At 43.6% G+C, this 22,543-nt stretch overlaps 1 long non-coding RNA gene across 1 annotated transcript; it reads left to right on the top strand.

Moving 5' to 3' along the window:
- The first annotated feature begins 5,052 nt into the window (after positions 1-5,052).
- On the top strand, positions 5,053-19,580 carry LOC115069319. The gene is made up of 3 exons (XR_003848591.1): positions 5,053-5,129; positions 14,086-14,238; positions 18,938-19,580. It is a non-coding gene; the product is annotated as an uncharacterized LOC115069319 (long non-coding RNA).
- Positions 19,581-22,543: the final 2,963 nt, after the last annotated feature.

Genomic DNA, 22,543 nt, shown 5'->3' with positions numbered 1-22,543 from the left:
ATATATATATGGTCTATTTTTGAGACAGGGTCTCCCTGTAGCCCCAGCTGGCCTGAAACTTGCTAGGTAGACCAGGCTGGCCTTGAACTCATGGAGATCCACCTGCCTCTGCCTCCTGAGTGCTGAGACTAAAGGCAGGCACCGACACACCTGGTTGGGCCTCAATCTTTTTGCCACAGTGTGATCCCCCTCAGGTATTTGTTGTGTCTCCTCAGGTTCTGTGACAAGTTCAGGTTCTGTGACAAGTTCAGCTGTGGGAAAGAGCAACCTGTCTCAGCAATCTGCTCTTTCAGGGGATCCACACAAAGCTGTTCCGATGAGGAAAGTATAATACCTTGAGTTTAAATCTCTTTATATAGTTAGAGAGGAATCCACAGAAACCACACCTGGCCTTCATGTTTATTTTTCCTCTATGGGCTGTAATCTCCTGGAGTAGGCACACCATTCTTCATGGGGAGTGTGTGTGTGCATGTGCATGTAGTGTGTGTGTGCATGTGTGTTCTTGGGCATACACATACATGTTTGTGGTGTGTATGTATGTGTGTTCCTGTGTGTATGTACATGTGTGGGGTGTGTATGTGTGTGATATGCATGTATGTGTGCTCCTATGTGTGTGTGGCACATGTTTATATATGTATGTATATTCTTATGCACATGTACACATATGGGGCATGTGTATGTAGTGTGTGTATGTATAATATATGTTTCTGTGTCTGCATTTGTGGGGTATTTGTGTATGTATGTTCCTTGTATGTTGCATATGTATATATATGCACATTGTGTGGTACGTATGTATGTGTGTTCTTGTGTATTCATACATGTGTATGTATATGTAGTATGTGTGCACATGTAGGGTATGTGTGTATGTGTGTGGTGTGTATACACATTATATGTGTGTTCCTGTGTGGTGTGTCTGTGGTGAGGTTTGTGTATGTATATGTGTTCCTATGTGTACGTGCACAGGTGTGTGTGTGTGTGTGTGTGTGTGTGTGTGTGTCTGTTGCACGTAGGCCAGAAGTAGATGTTGGGTGTCTTCCTCATGGGATTTCCACCTTATATTATGAGGCAGGGTCTCTCACTGGACCTGAAGCCCACTGATTGGTTAGAGTGGCTGGCTGACAAGCCCTGGTGATCTTCATGCTTTTACCTTCCTGTACCACTACACCTGGCTTTTTACATGGATTCTGGGGTTGATGCTTAAGTCCTCATGCTTGCATCACAAGTATGTCAACAGAACCATCTCTGCCCTTCTGCTCTTCCTTTTTTATCTGCCTTCTCTTCTTCTTCCTCCCATGAGCAATCTGACTGCATAAATGAGGAGTAGGTACCTAAGAGAAGAAGATGAAGGGTCAGGCATAGAAATTCCTTGAGGAGAGATGAGTCAGGATAGGTAGGGAGGGAGCCCAGGGGTGAGGCTGTCGAAGAGGCAGAGGTGGGCATCCTATGTGCTTCCATAGCAACACAGGCTTTCTTGAGTTGCCTGCCACAATTACAGTGCCTTGTAATTGCTACTTCAGTCCTCCCCACTAATTGGTGAGCTTCAGAAACTGATGCTTTAATATCTATATTCCCCAAACCCAGTACCTGATACATGACAGGTGTCCAAAACACAAAACAGTTCCTTCAAAATCTGAAGACCACACAGGCCAACTGTGAGCCAGGGGCAGCAAGCAAAATTGCTTGGCTTAAAATGATGGATATATGCAGGGAAATGAATTGCATAAGGCAGTGTGATAGACAGACTTGAATACTTAATATTTGCTGAACAGAGATTCAGAAGTCCAGGGCAGTCCAAGTTTCAAACACAGGGCTTGAGAGCTAATTTTGAGACAAGGAGTGAGAGAAGGAAGGAAGCTTATGGGAGGAGGGACTGGCTAAGAAGGCATTGCATGTTAGTCAACATAAAACAGGCAAGGGAAGGGCCAAGGGAGCATTCATGAGAATTAAGGCGAATGAGCAGGAAGGAAGGCTAGACTGTATGAAGAGTTGTAAAGGAGGTTCGTTCATTCATTTGCCTCTTTGTCGTTTCATTCATTCAATGCTTTATTTAACATTAGGTTGTACAAGTACCCATGGTAAGCGCAAGTCTCTGTTAACTTTAGGGGACACCATAGTCGGAGCATAACTGTGTAATGTAATAGAGACTCCAGATTGCAACTGCATAAGTTTGTGTTCCAGTTCTTCCTGTGCGGTTCTTAGCACTATATTTAACTTCTGAACACCCCACTTTTCTTAGTTCCTGATTTTAAGAACTTAAGAACCAAACCAAGCTAACAAAGGCTGAATATTACATGATAAAGATTTATTCAGCACCTGTTTATGCATGGAACATTGTGACATTAAGAAACCAAGACAGATAAGACTTTTCTAGTCCCATCCCCCCACACCCCAAAGACAACTGGGTGGGGGGGGTCCTGTCAACTATGCAATGTGATCTGTTGTGACCAGTAACCTAGTAGAAGAGTGATGTTAGGGGCATGGAATTCAGACAAAGAAATTAAGGGCATTTGGGAAGTTCAGGGAGACACCACAAGGAAGTGGTGATTGGACTGGATTTTAAAGGAAGTAGAAAATTGAAAGATGAAAGAGGAAGACAGAAGAATATCAGACAAAAGGACAGAGAGTCATGACACACCTCCCATGCAGGGTTCTTGTAGAGGTGAGCATCCCTATGTAGAACTCAAGGGCCAGCAGGTACATAGCACAATACTTACTGGTGCTCTCCTTTCCTGAATCTACCTATGTCTTCTTTAGGCCATGTGTAGCTAAAACCAAGAAAATGAAGGCACATTTCAAAAATCATAAGGGAGGAGAGAAAGCCAGGCTCCTAAGAGCCAGGCTTTGAGAACCAGGCATGATGACTAAGGAGTGAGAGCAAAGCACATGCCTGCACGGAAGTTGGCGAGGGTCACTCGGGGTGGCAGGGGCAGGACACAGGTGCTAGGGAAGGGAAAGGCTCAAGAATGAGTTTGCTCAGTTAGATCAAATGAAAGGCTCAATGGAAGAATGCTTCTGGGGCTGCTTCCAGTCTTCAGTGTCCTCCTCGGAGGGGCCCAAGGGGACAGGAGTGAGTGTGGGGTAAGACCTGGACCTCCAATGTCTGCCAAGGATCAGGCAATGTTTCTTCTTCCCCTGGCATTCCCCCTTGCCCTCTTACCTGAAGCCCACCGTATCCATGGTGATGGAAGATCCTAGGGAGATTCCATCCAAGGGCATTCCCATCTTCAAACCACTCCACATTCCAACACTCTCGATGGCCTCACGGATGGATTACACCTTCACTCAGAGAACCCCACTGTCATAGAGTTCAGTTATGCTTCCCCTGCACCCCAAGGAATCAGCCTCAGTGAGGAACTTGGTAAGGCACAAATAAAGTAAAACTGAGCCTGCAGCTAGGATGGTACAGTTACAGTTCACTGGAGGGATGACCTGAAAAGACTCAAGTATATTTAATGCCAAATGTACTTGGTTTTTAGAATAAAATCATAAGACCTGGTCAGTTAAAAATGCACTGGGAAGTAGTGAATAGATTAAACCCCACATAATCTCTTCCAGGGCCTGTAATGAAACTTTAGGAGTGGACAGTTCTATACATGCTAGGCAACTAGGATGGTCAGCCTTGGCTTGTGTCAAGTCCCATCGTGGCCTTAACATATTCTGGTGCATCAAGACACAGACTCCTATACTTTGTAACTGAGTCCTGAGGACAGTTCCATCCGAAAGATTTATCAGCATTTAAAGGCTTTGAACAAAATATATTTACAGATACAAGGTGGATCTCAATATAATTTTGGTGAGAGAAATAAAGGAAAAAAGCAGGTGATTGAGGAAGAAGTAGGTTGTAAGAGAAAGCAAATTGTAGCTAATGTAGCAAAGAGCCAGGAAAAGCTGCAGTCTATGGGTCCCTGAAAGAATTGCTTGCCTTTTCTGTCAGGGGCTAGGCTGTGTTCTCCTTGGGACTCTCATTCTGAGACCTTCCTCACTCTGTGCTCAGTTAAACTTGCTGTTTGATCATCAAATACCAATTTTGCATCTGTTGACTATAGACCAGATCATTTGGCCCAGGACAGCATAACAAAGAATTCTACTCTAAACCCCCTTCATTGTCACCAAACTCAGAAAGCCTTTGCTGACCCCCAGAAGAGGTGAAGGCCCATCCTCTGCTTCAGCAGCACCCTATGTGTCTCTTTCCTAACACTCATTCTCTCCTATTTGTTCAGTCAATATTTGTCTCCCTGAAAATTGTCAGCTCAAAGGCAGCTGTGACTCATGGTGAACTGATTCCGCCTGCACCTGCGGTGTGTCTCTGACCCAGACAGTAGCTCTTCAGTACATAATGAGTGAAGGAATGCATGCATACAGGAATGAGCAAATGACAGAACAAATCACATCCTCCTCTGGCCTTCGAGATCATGAACTTGTCCATCTTGTGGAATAGTAATGGAAGGCAGGTCGTTCAAACACCGCTCATGGCTCACTCCTCCTCCTTTTTCCCCTTTCTTTTTGCTTTTACTGCCACATACCTCACAACTCACCCCTGCCACCACTCCCTCAAATGTTAAACTAACATCACCAATAGCAGCAACGTGCACACTGAAGTCCTTACTCCCCAGGCAGCGGTATCTCTGCCGGCTGCACAGGAACATCCTGTGCTCTCCGCTGTGCACTATGAGGTTTTTATGTAATAGGAATATGTTGATTGGCATGGTCTCAATTTGGAAAGCAAAGCCATGCGTTGTGGCTTCCAATTCAGACCAGTTTTTCTTACTCTTTGAGGATGACAAGGCCTACAAGCAAAGCAAGTCAAAAAGAGCTGGAATGCTTCAAGCTCCATGGGAGTCAGGAAGAATGCAGTGTGGTGATACTGTTTAGAAAGACTTGGTAATTGCTCTACTAGAGAGCTGACATTTGCACAGCCCAATTGTGTGGCATCCGATTGAGCAAGTTAGCAAAATAAAGACAGATGGCAATGGATTAACTCCAACCCGCCCACCAGACAATGCGGCCAACGTGGAGAACTGTAGTGTGCTCAAAAAAAGCTTTCTGGAGAGCTGAGTGTCTTCAGAGGAGGGCTCCTAGTGACTTGCTAAAGTATTGCATTCTGCAAACAGCATCCACTCAGGATATGGGTAAGGAGACTAGAGATTGCTTGTCTTTGGGGGGGAAAAAGGGAAAAGAGATACCAGATCACAGAGGAGTTGAAATTTTATAGTTTTATATTTAGTTCACTGAGGAATGATGATTGAACTCTGCTGTAGGCTTAAGGAAAATGACCTCTTTATTGGTGTCTAGATTTGGTGATACTAGAATTAAATCTAGGGACTTGCACATGCTGTAAGTGAGGAAGTCGGGGAGATAAAAAGAAGGCTAAGCCTAAGTGACACAGGCACTTATTGGCTTGAAAATACATAACCCAGAGATACACGAAAGATTCGAGAGTGTATGCAACTTAAAACCTAGGAGGGCAAATAAGATTATTTCAGTTGCCAGCTCTGACAGATTGTCGGAGATTATCTGGACAGTGGAGGATCATGAAGTGAGCTCTCCAAGACTCAGGCCTGGGATCCTATTGTCACTGAACATCTTTGGCCATGGCTTCATAAGAGGACAAAGGTGATATTTGGGTTTGTATTGGACAACTTGCATCAAGATATGAAACCTACTGGTTTGTTTAATATTGGGTATGTAGCCAAAAAGATTTCTGTACTCTTAACAGATCTAAGCTGAAGTGTACATAGAACATATAGAAAAAAATGGTGATTTTTCTATCTAAAGGAGAGGTGGTCAAGTAGCAGCAGTTTTGTTATAATAGTAGTTCTGAACTGGGGTTTCCTTATGTCCTTACTTATGTTGTGGAAGAAAGTTTAATTGGATGTTCACAATACCATCATACATAATTTAGGGCTCAGAGTCCTGGAATGCATGCTAAGAACTTAGTGATGAGGCCTTGACTATGGTTACTATGATAAAACACCATGACCAAAATTGGCTTATGGAAGAATTTGTTTTGGTATGGTTCTAAAGGAAGAGTCCGTGATGGCATGGCAACAGGTGGCCAGAACAGGAAACTGAGAGATCACACCATGAACCACACACAGAAAACAGAGAGGGCTACCTGGAAGTAGAGCAAGGCTGTGAGCTCTCAAAGCCTAGTGACATACTTCCTCCGTCAAGTCTTCGTATCCCCCAAATTCCATGACCTCTCCAAACAGAGATGTCAACTGGGGACCAAGTGCTCAAATACATGAGCCTATAGGGGACAGTTCTCATTTAAACCATCACACTGACTATTCCTAACAATAGTAGTTATTTATGGGTGCAGGTCTAGACAATTTCAATCAATGACCTAGAGAGCAAACCTGAGGAGGAACTGAGCTATGGTTCCTCATCCTTTCTATTACTACCTACACACCAAGTTGATGTCCTTGTTTGTCCCTAGCAATCACCTGGCATGTTAGTAGCTTTCCTTAACTGTAGCAAAAGCAAAATACTTGTTAGTTGGCCATATTGTTTTGGATCCTGTGGTGAGGTAGGACATTGTGACTGGGAATGCATAGTGAGGCAAAGCTATTAATCTCATAGAGGGGATATATATATATATAGATGCTAAAAACGAAGGTCCATGTGTCAACATATTACCACAAGTATTGAAAAGGTGGCCCAGATGATCAGTACTTCAGTAAACTCTCAGGCTCAGGGGAAGGTGTTAAATGATTAAGTTGCCAGGCTCTGCCCTTATTCCTCCATACTAACCAGCCTTCGCTTCCACCATAGTCAGCCTGGTATCAATCCCCAGATAGAAGTAGAGACTTTCTGGAAGTCATCTCACCAGTGACAGTGAGTTGTATAGCAGATTCCACCAAAAGAAACATTCCCTGAAGAAGGGAGGGAGAGGCCAACAAGACTCCTGAGGTAAACAAAACACCACCTGCCTGAGCAAGTAAAAACCTGCAAGACTATAGAAGGTCCCTTCCCCAGTATATATATTTGGTCTTTTTGAGATAGGGTCTCCCTGTAGTGGTAGCTGACCTGGAACTCATTATGTAGATCAGGCTGGCTTTGAACTCATAGAGATCCGCCTGCCTCTGCCTCCGAGTGCTGGGATTAAAGGTGTGCACCACCAAGCCTGGCTGGAAATATTACTTTGAGTGCCCACTAAACTGGTCTCATTCAGTGCATGAGACAAAATCCCTGACCTCCTGGGGCCTATTGCTTCTTGGGGGGAGACACAGAATGGATAAGACAAACAATACATGCAAAATAACACACACCAGATGATGAGTGTGGTGAACATATGAAGCAGAGGAAGGGGAGGGGGAGAAGGGGCTGACCCATAGGAGGAGAGGGCTCTAGCAGGGATGGCTGCAGTGCAATGGTGCTGAGGGGAGAGTGGGCTCAGCACACAGTTTACCCATCTCCATGTGTGGCCAACATATTCAAGAAGCCTGGAAAGACAGCTCTAAGGAGCCCGCAGCTAGTACTGGCTGTGTGCTGGAGGCCAGGCCCTCCTAGGATCAGTGTACACAGAGATGGTGTGACGACTAATTTTGATTGACAAGCTGACTAGATTTGGAAGTATTTGGGGGATTAGTAAAGTTCACCTCTAAGTGTGCCTATTAGGATGTTTCCTAAAAGGGTTAACATATTGGAGAAGATCTGCCCTGAATGTGAGTGACCATGCTCATGGGAAAATTAAAGGGGAAGTAGGGGAAAGCCAGCCCAGGGCAGGCACCCTCTTTCTGTGCTTCCCAACCACCCTGAAGTGAGCTTTCCTGCCATCGTCCCCCCACCCCTGTGATAGACTGAGACCTCTGAAACCATGAGCCCAAATAAGACCTGCCTCACTTCAGTTGTATTGTCAGGTACAATATGATCTAATATGGATGGAGAGGGACACGACCTGTGAGGGCGATGTTCGCATGCGGATGTGATGAACGGCCAGAGGCACAGAGATGAAAATGGCAGCATCTATGACCAGGAAAAGGGCAATGGGGGTCAACAGGAGGTGATTTTCAGTTGAAATTTGTTTGGTGAGGGAGACTTGATGTATTGGGGATGAGGAACTAGTATTTGCCAGGTCAAGGGACTTCAAGGTACACCTGGGAATGGTGAGGTCCAAGTTTGTAAAAACAAAATAAAACAGGGTAGCAAGAAGTCACTCAACAAAACCAGAAAGGAGTTTGAGTGTTCTGTGCTTTGATCTGGGCTTTATGTTTGGAGCTTATCATTTGACCAGTGGTTCCACCTTTCATTCTCCAGAGTTCATTTCCATGTAATACTTTTTCTCATGTGTTGTTACATTTCTTTCTAATCCCTCCAAATACTGCAATTTTTGAGAAGTAATGCTCTAGTTACTTTCTATCTCTGTGATAAAAAAGACTGACCAACACCAACTTGGGGAGGAAAGGGTTTATTTGGCTTATAGCTCACATTCCATCACCCAGGGAAACCAAGGCAGGCAGGGCAGGAACCTGGAGCACAGCCCATGGAGTACACTGCTTATCGGCTTGCTCCTCCGGCCCGCGTTCAACTTGCTTTCTTGTATAACACAGGACCACCTGCCCAGGGGTGGCACCACCCACAGTGGGCTGAGCCCTCCCACATCACTCAATAATCAAGAAAATGTCCCACAGACATGACCACAGGATAATCCAATGGAGGAAATTCCTCAGTTTGGTTCTTTGTACACAGGTGCGTTGTCAGTTTGATAACTGAAACTATCCATCACAATTAGCTTATTTGTTAACCTTTTAAAAAGTCATTCAAGTTTTATAACTTCGGAGCCAGTGATAATGATGAATACAACATGCTAAGTCACTGATATGATGAAGTTCATTACCTCTTGCAATGTGATGACAGCAAAGGAGGCTAGAACTCATGGGGACCCATGCAGACTATTTACTGGCAACGATCTCTGCCATGTGGAATAAAGCTCTAATGTTGCCCCTGGATTCTTGGAGTTCAGAAGATTAGAACCAGGCCTCTAGATTAAGGAGCAGAGGAATGACAGGCTTGGGTTATTACTCAGAAGGAGTAGCTCATAACAGACTGTGGTGGGTAGAATAGAGTCAAGGAGGCTGGTTCTGAGGTTCCAATTGATCTTGATGAGGTGGGGTCAGGGCTTGGTCCACAGCATGTACAGGATGATGGAGCTGGGAATGGATTCCATAAACAGTCTGGACCTAAAATCTCTCAGTGCTGGGGATCAGATCTGAAGTGTGAAGGAGGTGTTGAGGTGTCAGGGTTTAGTTCTTAGGTCATAGACTGGATGAATCAGAGGCCCTATGACAGTAGACATAGGTGTTAGAGAGGCAAGGCCAGGCAGGCAGGAGCCTCTTTTCCAAGGCTGCAGGCATAATGGTCACCAGTCATCTTTCTTCTCTTTCTGACTTAATAACTTGTCTTACCCCCCTTCCCACCCATGAAAACACCAGGTCTGAGTCACAGCCATGGGAAATGAGAAGTTGAGACACACCATAGTTAGGGCAGGCTGGCTAGGAGCTTTGGACCCTGACAACCATCTCTGCTGTACTCTTGTGTCTAGATACCCAGTGTCTGGGTCAAATAGCACTTATCACTGCACCATGGTTATTGATGGGGTTCCTGCTATTCTTGCTTTCCTTCATCCAAGCTCATTTTTCTTTCTGGAGTTTTTTTTTTTTTTCCTGACTGTCCCTACTGATCATAACGTGCACCAAATAGAGAAACTACCTTAAGATCTTGGGGGATGTTATAACCAAATGCATCCTGTCCACATAGATCTTGTTCTGAAAGTTACTCTGTCTCATTACCCAATAGACAGCAGCTCATCTGTAGACAGACCACACCTTGTTAGCTGCTGTAATCTGAGCAGAAGTAGATCCTATTTGACGCCCTTTAATTAAAGGAACCATACTCTTCAAAATAGACAGTGCATGTCTTGTGCAGCACTATCCACCAAACCAAACAGCCACCATCTTCATAAGACTAGTTTTGTCTGCTTGTAAAAGATTATCAGGGCTATAAAGTGATGATCCTCTCTCGTGGATGGACAGAGGTGAGAAGGGTCATTGGATCCTCACCTGAGACTAGCTCCTCCTCTCAACCAGATGAATGTGATTCTGCCCTAATTTCACATGGCCTTGGCGGGGGTGTGTCTAAAGGAGGGGCTAGAGTACATAGGCGTGGGAGGCCTAGTGGAAGAAAGCTCTGTCTATGCAGCTATGGGGAGGCTGTCATCCATTTGGACTGTATAGTGGCAACTTTGGGGTCACCCATGCTCCTGCCAGTAACCCCTTACCCATACTCTGTAAGTGAGCCCAATAAACTGATTGATTCTCCAGGAGGGGGAGCTTTGGTGGAATCAAACTTTGGTTTGTCATTGGAACCTTAGAAGGAGAGGCATAGACATTACCTATTCCTCCACAGGGGGAAAATTCTTGAGCATCTGAATCTTGAGCACAAAAATCAATTATGTTCCCGGACTGGTGCACCTTTGTTACAGAATCTGCATCATCTTTGATCTTTGTGAAGACAATTAGAGCTAATTTGAAAGAACTGGACCATACTTGGAAATATGCTGTGTTCAGTTTGCTCAAAGTCTATTCCATCGAATCACTGTGATACATTATTGATACCATCTGCTGTTGAGAGTAACTTATAGAGCTTTACCATCTTCATGTGGTACTTTAACCTGAAGCATTCCCAATTTCCTTCCTATCCAGTCAGATTCATTTGTTACCATCCTGATTTTGTGTCATTCACTGATCCTTAGCCATGCCTCACATCCAACTTGGATGGGCTCATTGCATTTTGGGTTTAGTATCAGTTCTAAAGGTTTCTCTGTATTTTGTTTGGTAGTGCTGGAAGGTGCGATGCAGGCTGCCAGGGGAGAAAAGACATCAATGGTCTTACTCAGTGCTGGGTCCTGCATACTGCAATATCAACCTGCCAGGCAAGATACGCCCACATGTCACATGCAATAATGGCATGACTGTTATGGAGTACCTAACAACTTTCTCATTGGATTTGAGGCCTGCTCCACTGGAGGGAATTTCATGCCTGGTACTGTAATCCTGATGAAAAGCCCATGGCTGGAGAGGTCATAGACCCTGGAGTAGAACCCGCAGTTGTTGTTTTGCTAAATGGTTATGCTGCCATTGTGCCTTCTGAATATTTATGTTTATACCCATAGACCTGGGCTACTCTCAGCCTTAGAGAAGCTTCTGTTTGCTTTGGGCAGGAGTCAGTGAAGAGGTGCATAATTGGTCAAGGTGCTGGGAATAAGAGATGGAGTACTTAGCCCTAAAAGGACTTCTATATCAATCCCACCCAACCCCCACCCCAACCAAGGCTCAGGGCCTATCCCAGAAGAGGGGGCAGAAAGAACATAAGAGCTGGAGGATGGGGAAAAGTGCTGTGAAATGCCATCTTTTGGACACGACATGGTTGTTAAACTCACAAACTCACAGCAGCAGTAGACACCTGTGCAAGATCAAGCCAGCCAAAACCCTGGCATTGATGGGGTAGAGGAACTCCAGACCCCAGCCTTACTGGGGGTATATTGGCAGTTGATAGTTGCTGTGGGAGGGCGAATCACTCTTGTCTGAGGATGTGGCCACTGGCAGGATTGCCATGCTCTAGTGGATGCCCCATGCTCATGCACATGTGGACAGCACTAACTGTACATAGTGGGTTATTTTTTAAAAGAAAAGAGATGAAACTGGGAGAGGAATATGCTGAAAGGGATATGGGGGAAATTGGAGGGAAAAGAGGGTAGAGAGGATCATATTTATATTTCATGGTATGCATGTATGAAGTTCTCAAAAATAAGTATTTTTTAAATGTTGAACCTAAAAATACAATCTGCATCTGCTTTTACGTGCACAGTTTGAAGTATTTATGCTCCTGTTTGCTGTTCTATGAGACTGCATAAATGCTGGAGGAGAGACTTGTTTCCAGTCCTTTCTGAGCTCCCTGGGAGCATTGTTTCATGAAGCAGAGCCTGCTGATGTTACTTCTACCAAGTTCAATAAACCTCCCAGCCTTTCAGCAGGAGACACATTTTCAGTTTGAAAGCTTGTGCTGCTCAGAGATAAATCACTGTAAGGACCTGACTTGCCATCAATAATTCATGCTAGCTGCAGAAGCTGGTGTGAACTCGAACAAGCTGCTGTGCTTCACATTTGCTATTCAGTCATTCCTTACTCATTTATAGTTGTGGCAGGGAATAAAAGACTGTGTGTGCTATGGGCTATACCTAAGTTTCTATTAACATATTTGATATGTTTCTGACGTACTTGGACTGTTCAAAGCTGATTCATAGAACCTTTTAAGGAAAGGATCTAGAAGAATATACTAAATCAGGCTGGGGAAATGGCTCAGTTGATAGTGTCTGTTTTGCAGGCATGAAGACCTGAGTTCAGACCCATCTAAAAATTCAGACATGGCAGTGTACACCTATAATCCCAGGACTGGGAGGTGGAGACAAGAAGATCCCAGGGGTTCACTGGTCAGCCAGTCTAGCCAATTGGTCATCTTTACGTTCAATGAGAGACACTGCCTCAAAAGTAAGGTGGTGATAGTGAAAGACACCCTCTGCTGACCTCTGGTCTCTAAACACACACACACATACACACACACACACACACACACACACACACAAAACTAAATTTTAAAAATATATGTACTAAATCAAAGAAATAAGCAAACAACGTGCTTTTTTTTTTTTAAACCAGGCCTACATGCTGTAATGTGGTACCCTAAGGATCTCTTAGTGTATTAGTTTCCTTCCCCTTCTCACATGAATACAACCCAGGAGGTTACCAAGGTGATATGCAGGTAGCCAAGGTGAAAAAGATAAGAGAAACGTTGCTGAGAGGGTGGCTGCACTAGGAATGGGCCTGTGTGAAGGAAGAAGGGAAGGCAAGGCATGCTTGTGTGGTCTAAATTCCTACTTTGAAACCTTAACCTAAAATATCTCAGAATGTGACTGCATTCAGAAACAAGCCTCTACAAAGTCTTTAAGGTGGGTTTTAACTCAGTAAGCTTGATTTCCTTATTAGAAGAGATTAGGACCCAGACGCACAGCAAGAAGACACAGGGAGACATAGGGAGAAGGAAACCATCAATAAGACGAGGAGAGGGGTCCAAGAAGACAACTCAGTCCCCACCGCAGACTCTATACTTCTAGCTAGAACTGTGAGAAAATACTGCTTGAGACTTCTTGCCTGGTCTTTTGTTATGGCAGCCATAGCGCATCCATGCTCATGCCTTGTTGGTAGATTATAGCAAGGGTTTCAGAAGCAAAGTCTCTAAACAATGAGAAAGATGATTTTGTATCTCTAGAATATTATGTGCTGGTACTTTATTATATAATTTGAAAATGTTGTATATGTCTACTCCTGATAATTCATGTTTAAATTGCTTAGCATCTTGGGACCCATCACTCAGTCATACTCCCTCTTTTACAGGGAGCCTCTCCCTTAGAGAGAAGAGGCTTAGGGTGGGTTGTCCTGGAGCCCTTCATCCCACGCATTCCTAACAGCAGGTCAAAAGACAGGAAGCAGCGGGGATTTGCCTGGGAAGGAAGTCAGAGGCAGCCTGACTTTTTAAAGTGTTTGGAGAGGAATTATATCAGTAAAATCCATCCTTTTTGACTGCACAGTTGGTTGAATTTTTACAAGTATGTTTAGTCATGTAAACACCATTACAATCAGGGTACAGAACATTCCCTAAATTTCCCTACATTTCTTTGCAGTTAATTTTCTTCCTCCTCCGAACCCCTGGCAACTACTGATCTAATTTTGATCCCTGTGGTCGGAACATAAACGAATTCAGACAGTACACAGCCTATTGTTTCTGGTTGCTTTCATGTTTTGAGGTCCTTTATTTTGATTCTAAACACTCTTTTGAATTTTTATATTCAATACTGACTTATATGCTATATGTATCAACTGCTGTACAGTATATACTTAAAGCTTATGTGTAAAACTCATCTCGTTACATTACTTAAATACAACCTAATAATAATTGGATAAAATTACTACTACATGAAGATGAATCATTTATCAAATTCAAACACATTACTGCTCTTTCATTACAAAGGTGTTGGTTGGAAGACATTCCTAAGAAAGGTCAAAGAGACAGTGACTGGATACTGAAAAGTGTGGTACAGGAACAGTGAACAGCAACCTTGTTCCCACCACAGAGACTGAGGGTAAACTTCTGGGGACCAAGACACAGCATGCTATATGCAAAGTAAGTGGAAAATGTGTGTGTATGTGTGTGCATGTGTATGTGTTGGGTATATGTATATGTATGCCTGTGTGTATATGTGTACATGTGTGTGAATGTATGTATGTATGTGGGGGTATGTGTATATGTGGGTGCATGTGTATACATGTATGTGTGTGTGCATGCATGTATGTGTATGTATATGCATGTATATATATATATATAGGGGTGGGTATATATGTGTGTGCATGTGTATATGTGTGTGGATGTGGGTATGTATGCACATGTGTGTATATGTGTATACATGTGCATGTGTGTGCATGTGGGACCAGAGGGCAACCTTGGGTATTGTTCCTCAGGATCAATCTACCTTGTTTTTTGAGACAGGGTCTATCATTAGTGTGGAACTTGGCAAATAGGCTAAGATGGCTAGCCAGTGAGCCCTAGAAATTCACCGGGATCTGTCTCCCTGGCACTGGGATTGCAAACACACACCATCATACCAGGGGTTTGTTTTCTTTTCTCTTTTTTTCCACACTGAATACTGAACTCAGGTACACATGCTTATGTTGTAAACACTTTCCTGACTGAGCTATCTGCAGCCCCTTCCACCTCAAAAAAATTTTAATAACAAGTGCATCCACATAGGTCATATGAGATTCGCAAAAATGATGGAGTATTGACACACACTGAGCCCCTAAGGTTCAGTACTTCACAGAGGAGAGAGCTACATGAACAGCAGTAGTGGTGGCTGTGGTCCTTAATATTCAGCCCATACCCACCACACCCATCCCTTAAAAAGTGCTCATTTCTAGTTGGTTCTTTCCCTAGGCTGTGGCCCGTTTATAGAATGTGTTTAATACCTGTCTGTCTCCTGCTGACCAAAATAAAGTTCTGCACAAACACTGTGCTTTTCGTCTAGGGCCAGGCTATGGATGAAATGAATGAGAAAAGGAGAGGAAGTAGAGACACCCACCTGCACTTGCCTAACTGGACAGTCCACCTGCACTGTCCATTTCTCTTTTCCCTACTGAGTTCTTTGAGTTTCTGCTCAAATGTGACTTCTTCTGGGTCTCTATTGTGACCCCTCCCCTTGGCCAAGGCAGAATGAGTTATCTTCCCTCTCCTTAGAGCTCCTTTATTTAACACTGTGCACATATAAATATCCCTTTATAACAATCAATTTCTCATGTATGTGACCTTTGCTACACTTTCATCTACCTGAAGATAAGTATCATCTTGTCGCTGTATCCCTAGATCCTGGTATAAAACAATCGTTGAGAAAGGTAAACTAAATGTGGTTGGCTCCAGCAATCCAAATACACCACATGTCACAGATCCACCCAATCAGCAGAGCCAAGAACCACCCTGTGTAGATGCAAAGCTGGTCTGTTTTCTCTTGTGTACCAGGCCTCATGTTCCTACCAGTCTGCCAAGCTTACGACCCAGATTCCTTCTCTGAGCCTATTTGCCTGGACCAACTATGAACATCATTCCTGCTCTGACCCAGATCCACAGCCTCTACTTGTTTCAGCTCACCGGGGTCTCCAGTTTTGGCCTCATCTATGAAACATGATGTGCGCCTAAGGCAACCCTGGTGATGAGCCATGCAGGGCAAGCTGGCACGGCCAGGCTCCAGGGTAACATCTGATTCTCCTGACTGTTCTGCAGGCCACTGAGAGGAACAAGAAGAATAAGCATTCAAATGAGTGCAGGGTCCGAAGCACTGCTCACAGCAAGTCCTGGGGTAGGAAGTAGGTGCAGACCTGGGTCAGAGCAGAGCCCAGGAGCTTGATTGGTTATGATGTCTTGCGGTCCCTTTCTTGGTGGGCTGAACAAGACTGGAAGAAGCATTTAAGGAAAAGGGAAAAATAAGAAAGAGAGGTATAGGTAGGTTCTGAAAAGGTAAGAGAATGCATTCTATAATGGCCCATTCTATAATTACCCTTGAGACTGTGTTGAGCAGTTGACCCCAAATAATATGATCGTGCTCTAATTCCTGATACCTGTGGGTGTGAACCTTTGTAAACAAGGTCTTTGGAGTAATCAAGTTAAGGATCTCTCCAGTATCTAGAATTTACAGTGAATTCTAAGCCTAATGGAAGGTATCCTTATAAGAAAAAGGCAGAAAGGGGTTTTAAACAAAGATATGTAGAGGAAAGAGGTTGTGGGAAAATAAAACCTAAGAGAGGAGGCTCAGAATGACCTAAGCCACCCGAGTTGGAAATGATGAGGCAGGTGCCCTTCTGCAGCCTTCGAGGGCCCAGTCCCCTTGAGAGAATGCACTTCTCTGTTTCAAGCGACCACCTCTGCGACACTTTGTCATTATAGTCCCAGAAAAATGAATGTACACCTTTGTTGATTTTTTTTCAGAGAAATGGATATATAATGAAATTTTTGGGCTCATGAGAGAGTCATCTGAGCCTTGGGGAATGAAGGTAATATTACTGGGTTGTGAGGGTCAACACCTTTGCCCTGGAAGTCCTAATGAGCTAAGCTTGACCAATTAAAGAGACAAGAAATAGTAAAAACTGGGGCGAATCTGACACCCTCTTCGGTCCTCCGCAGGCATTGCATGACACAGGTGCACTTACATATGTGTAAGCAATACAGTAAAACACATAAAATAAAAATAATAAATAAAATATTTTTTTAAAAAAGAGATAGTAAAAGCAGAGGAAGGAGATTATTCAGTGTAGTCACACTGTGGAGAAGAACAAATTAAGATGTCCAGTGACCTCCAAGTTCATCTTCATGGTCCTAATATGAGGTTTAAGTCTAAATGAAGGATCACAGGCATGTATAATTAAGTAGTCATGGTTAAGGTATGATTCTACCCATCATTGGCTCATCATGGCCTTAGCTCTAGTCTTTCCTACAGTGTGGCCTGTTAAGTTGTCATCATTGTGTAAAATCACTTTCTGGGAGACAAGTTCCCCATATAGCTGACACCAGGGTCCTAGCCCTGTCCTTTGCCAGCAAGAGACTCCTGGGGAAATTCCAATTTCTCAGGGTCTGAGAGCAGAAGTGAGGGGCACAAGTGTCTCTTTTTACAGCAGCTGCACTATTGCCAGGCTGATTGTAGTTAAGGTACAAATAAAATGACTGGCCCAGAACCACATAGAAATAGTTCCCGTTCTTCCAAAATTGTTAATAGAAACCAGAAATGTTCACAGGAAAGCTTTTATTACTCAATTAACTTCACCTCAAGGATGTGTCTTCCATTTCCAGAAGAAGTAAGAGCACCAAAAATGACAATAGCAGTAAAAATCAGAGTGCTCTGAGTGAGAGATACTCTACCACGTATTCTACATAGATCCATTTTCTTCAGTAAGAAAACTGAGTCAGAATGAGTCAGTAAACCTGCATCTAGTACTTACTATAGGACAGACCCTGTTGTAACAATTTTACAGTTATTAGCTCATTAATCTTCAGAAGAGCCCACCAGAGCAGGAATTATTATCTCTCCTTCACAGAAGAGATTACCAAGGCACATTTTACTCACACAGCTAGGAAATGGAAAAACTAGGGTTCAAGTGTAGGAAGTCTTTCCTGGAAAACTTTTGACCTTAATTTCTACTCCATAGCAGTAGGTTAAAGAATGGAGATTTGACTGACTCTCCAATCCCATACTCACTCCATGAACTATACTCAGACAAACAAGAGACAGGATCATGTTATGAACAGCAGTTGCTCTCTGGCAGTTCTGGCCTCCCCTGGCTCTTCTGTTTGAGGCTGCTAGGATGCCCCACCAGCAGGCCTGATTCGTCCCTGCTGCCTACAGTATGATGAGTACAAAAGCCAATAGTGGTAGAGGCTTAGCCTCTTGGCTTATCAGTCTCTGATAGAGGCTGATGTGAGGCTGATGTTGGTGTTGTAGGCTTGCATCTGAGTATTGCATGGGAGCCCTGGCCACCCTCTTCCCTTGCCCCCTTCCCCATGCTGGCCCACCTCTGTTTGCTTGGTTGCATAACTGACGTTTTATTATGTCAACAAATATTTGCCAAGCACCTCTCATATGCCAAGTTAGAGCATGCATGATGTCCAATTCAGAATGATAGGTGCCCTCGTGGAGGAATAACTTGGCAATAGCCCTCCTTTTTAGAGTATTGTATTTCATTCCTTATGCAGTCTCCCCAACACCTGCTGCTCTGGGAAAAGACAGAAGGGTCGCTGCTGAGGTTTGTATGAGGTATATCCCCATGAAAACCCAAGTTAAAATTTTATTCCAAATCTAACAATGTTGAGAAATGCTGGACTATTTAAGAGATAATTGGGTTTGGGGGACTCTATCCTCATAAACGGATAAATGGCCTTTTTTTGAGAGGCTGATTCGGGTCTCTGGAGACTTGATTAGGCCTCTCATGAGTGGTCTTACAGGACTTGAGCAGGTGTTATAAAGCAAGGTTACCCCTGACATTTCTACCTCATGCCCACTTCCCTCATCTGCTCTAACAAGTGGCAGCGGCAGCGTAAGGTTCTCACTACGAGCCAAGCAGATGCTGGTGTTTGGCTCCTGCACATTCCTGCTTCCAGAACTGTGGGCCAAAATACATAATAATAGCCACTTGTTCTCATTTTTTTGGAAGACATATGTAGCTTGGGTCTGAATAATAGGTTGTATTACTGGGTCCAACCTGTGATCTTTGGCAAGTTACTTAGTTTTCCCAAGTCTCAGTTTCCCCAACTACAAAACAAGGTTGAAAATTTCTTTCCCTCATAGGACTCCAGTGAGGATCAGAAAAATTGTGCAAAGAACTTGGCTGGTGCATGACCAAACATTCAGCAACGACTCTGTGTAAGGAACACTGTAGTCGCTTCTGGATGAGATGCTGAACTCCCCTCAGGTCTCAGGCATTCATTCTCCTGGCTTCCAAAGGTTGCTGCTTTCCCAGCAACTCCCATTAAAGATGGACTGGTGGGAAGAACAGGATCTTTGGTCCCTTGATGGGCTTAGATGTTTGTGGCCATTGCTGGGAGCTCAACTTCTTCCAAGAGACTGTTGTCTAGAGCCGTTAACAGTAAACTGATGATATGCAAGTTTCGGAATGGCTGTGAGAACTGTAACTTTGTTGAGGAAGATGCTGCTGATTCCACCTCAGATAAGCCTGATCTTGACAAGTGCACTAGCTGGGTCACACTCACGGGTCACACTCATGGCCTATTCTCAAGTATGCCCATTTTTTGAGGTACTGATGAGGAAAGAGATCACAAAATTTAAATTACAAAAGTCTGTGTGAATTACAAAAGGGTGCTATTTCTTTAACAAGAATACCACTTTTTTTTTGCTTTCAGAAGTTGATGTTTCTTTGAGAGTCATGGAGTTTGGGCCAAGAAATGTCTTTTTTTAAATGTAACAACTGTAAACTGAGCAACTAACTTGTGCATTCTAATAACTATTTTCCATGTTTCATCTCAAAGTCTAAACATATCATAAATATATCTTACATGATAAAATCTGATTATATTATAATATATAATTATATTATCTGATTTAGAATATAGGATTATTGAGGCAAACAGATATTCTGATTAGTTATAACATTTCTGTATATTCTTTATCAATTTTTAATGACTGAAATAATGAAAATCTGTTTAACACTGAAGGTCTGGTTAATGTATGGGGCTTGGGATGTAGTTCAGTGCTAGAACACCTGTCTAACATGAGCAAAGCCTTGGGTTTAATCTCTACCACTAAAAAAAGTCTGACACACACAATTTAATTTGAGTGATTATCTATGTATAAAAATGTGAAGAGATGCCAGTTGGTAAAGAATGACACAAAAAGGCTGTTTTAATCTACCTGTATCTGTGATTATATGACATAATGAACGTAAATATCCATGTTTTCATTCATTGATCTTACTGACTGTAAATATGGGAATTATTATAAAATTGGTAATTGAGTATAGCTGCTTATGGGCATAGCTGGGAATTCATTGATTAGAGGTAGATTGGATAGATAGACAAATTACATTTGTATATACTATATTAAGTATCGGGAATGATGCGTATTGGAACCTGTGTATACTCTAGTAACTAGCACACTGTTCAAGACATAGAACATTTACAAAGTGGAGATTATGTGGGAAAGATTTTTCCTGATATCTGGCTTCCAGGGACTGTGCTCAGCCTCTGAGAGCCCGGGCTGCTGGGTCCTGGGGCAGTGTCCCTCTGTCCTCACCCCCTTGCTGCTCATTGCTCATCCCCTCTGCTGATCTCACCGTACAAAGGTTTCATCAGATTAAAGATGATTTGATTTTTCTTATTTGCTCTGAGGTCATAGGACTCTAACCCCAGGCCTTGGGCACGCCAGGCAAGTGCTCAGCCATGAAGCTATATCCCCTGCCAAATGGGAGGTGATTTCAAACATTCCTTCCTCGGTGAACACACACGGGGCTCAGATTCCTCCACACCGACCAGTAGCTCTCCAGAATCCTTGGCAGGTTGGTCTCCCAGCCTAACCCTGGTCAGGACCACAGAGTAAAGCATACACATTCCTTTTACAGACAGAAACCTTGAAGCAAAGTGAAGTTCAATGATTTCCTGGCCAGTGAAGCTGACATCAACCTTAAATTATACGACCCAGTTTGTATGAGGGTTGTCTTTCTCCTTCTACTAGAAGGAAGAATATGGTGGCGCTAAGGAGACAGTTATCTTAGGTATTTAAACTTACCACCGTACTTCTTGCAGCTTGAACTTCAGCAAATTAGTCGATGTTCAGTTTATTTACTTATTTGCTTTTTTTTTTTTGGAGACAGGGTGCTGTTATTATAGCCCACCAAGGCTGGTCTTGAGCTCACAATCCTCCTGCCTCAGCCTCCTGAATACTGAAGACACTGAATATTCTTGGAAATTTCCCTTCCTCCCTCCAAATGTTGCTTTGTTGAAATTGCCATATCTACTTATGGGAAATTTATATTTAGAGATTTAGGAAATTACACTGAAGGATTTTCCATTCTTTCACCAATGGGAGGTGTAGCTCAGTATGTTAAACCCAGAGAGAAGATTTGTGGGGCTGGCTTCATCCCTGTCCTACCTCTCCAGACAGAGTCAGGAGGACCATCAGAAATGGCTTCACTGCTCAGCTCCTCTCATTGGCTGGCTCACAGTTTGCCTCATCTCATAATGACTGTGCTGTAGATTTAACAGTTGCAACATCTAATCTGCCTCAAAAGCTCTTTCTGGCTTCTGGGGAGTTCCACAGCACCTCCCTTAGTTTGGTGTCGGATCTTACCACAACTGTAATTACTAGTCTTCTCCAGTGAACCAGGGAGACAGTCTCCCACACCATAACTCCATCCACTCAGCAATGAATGAACAATCCCGCTCTTTACAGCTAACTCTACAAACAAACGTCAAACCTCAAAGCATGAGTAAAACATCCTGTGCGCTACAGCAAGACCCAGGCACACCTCCTGGTTCTGCTCCTTGTGCAATATTTGCCATTCACCTGAAACTTGGGTTAAACTTTCTCTGGTGCCTTCTTCTGACTCACAAGGAATTTGCTTAATCCCCTGTAGATAGACTGTACTTGTGAAACAGGCATCATCTTGGTTGGTTGGCAGCAGAAAACAATTTATTAGGAACAACTTTCTATGAGGATGGCACCTCTTGTTCCCTAAGGATTCATGTCTTTTGACTGACTTACTGAGTTGCAAGATGTTTTTCCTTATTCTTGTTAGAGGACTGGGAGGGCAAAGAGAAGGGGAAAGATGTATTGATAGAGTGAACACAAAGGTGAGGTAAGAAGCTAGGAGACTCGTTTCTTCTGTCCCAAACTTCTAATTAGAAAACTCAAGGCTGAACTTGGCTATGAGTCCTTTGCCCTGCTGCTAGGCTGCATGATCATCTCCAGCAGCACAAGGGAGATGCTTGGAGGATGAGGTAGAACAGGCTGAGGCACAATGAACTCAGGAGAGGATGTAGACTTGAGAGGCTGGGGACATGTCCCAGTTAGTGAAATGCTTGGTGTACAAGCATGAGGACCGAGTTTGGATTTCCATTTTCCATGTAAAAAACCAGGTGTGGTGTCACACACATGATCATAGCACTGAGGAGGCCGAGATGGGAGGATCCCCGGGGCTTGCTGGCCAACCAGTCTAGCGTAATTAATGAGCTCCAGTTCAGTAAGAGATTGTGTCTCTCAAAAAATCAGGTACCTGGGTGTGGTTGTGCGCACCTTTAACCCCAGAACTCAGGAGGCAGAGGCAGGTGAATCTCTGAGATGAAGGACCACTAGGTCTACATAATGAATTTCAGGCCAGCTGTGGCTACAGGGAGACCCTGCCTCAAAAAAGCAAAAAAAAAAAAAAAAAAAAAAAAAAAA

The sequence above is a fragment of the Nannospalax galili genome, unplaced genomic scaffold (genome assembly GCF_000622305.1).
Source record: "Nannospalax galili isolate Female #2095 unplaced genomic scaffold, S.galili_v1.0 scaffold430, whole genome shotgun sequence".
In the NCBI taxonomy this organism is placed as follows: domain Eukaryota; kingdom Metazoa; phylum Chordata; class Mammalia; order Rodentia; family Spalacidae; genus Nannospalax; species Nannospalax galili.
Note: the sequence above shows the minus strand (reverse complement) of the source record. Positions and strands in the feature narration are given on the sequence as shown.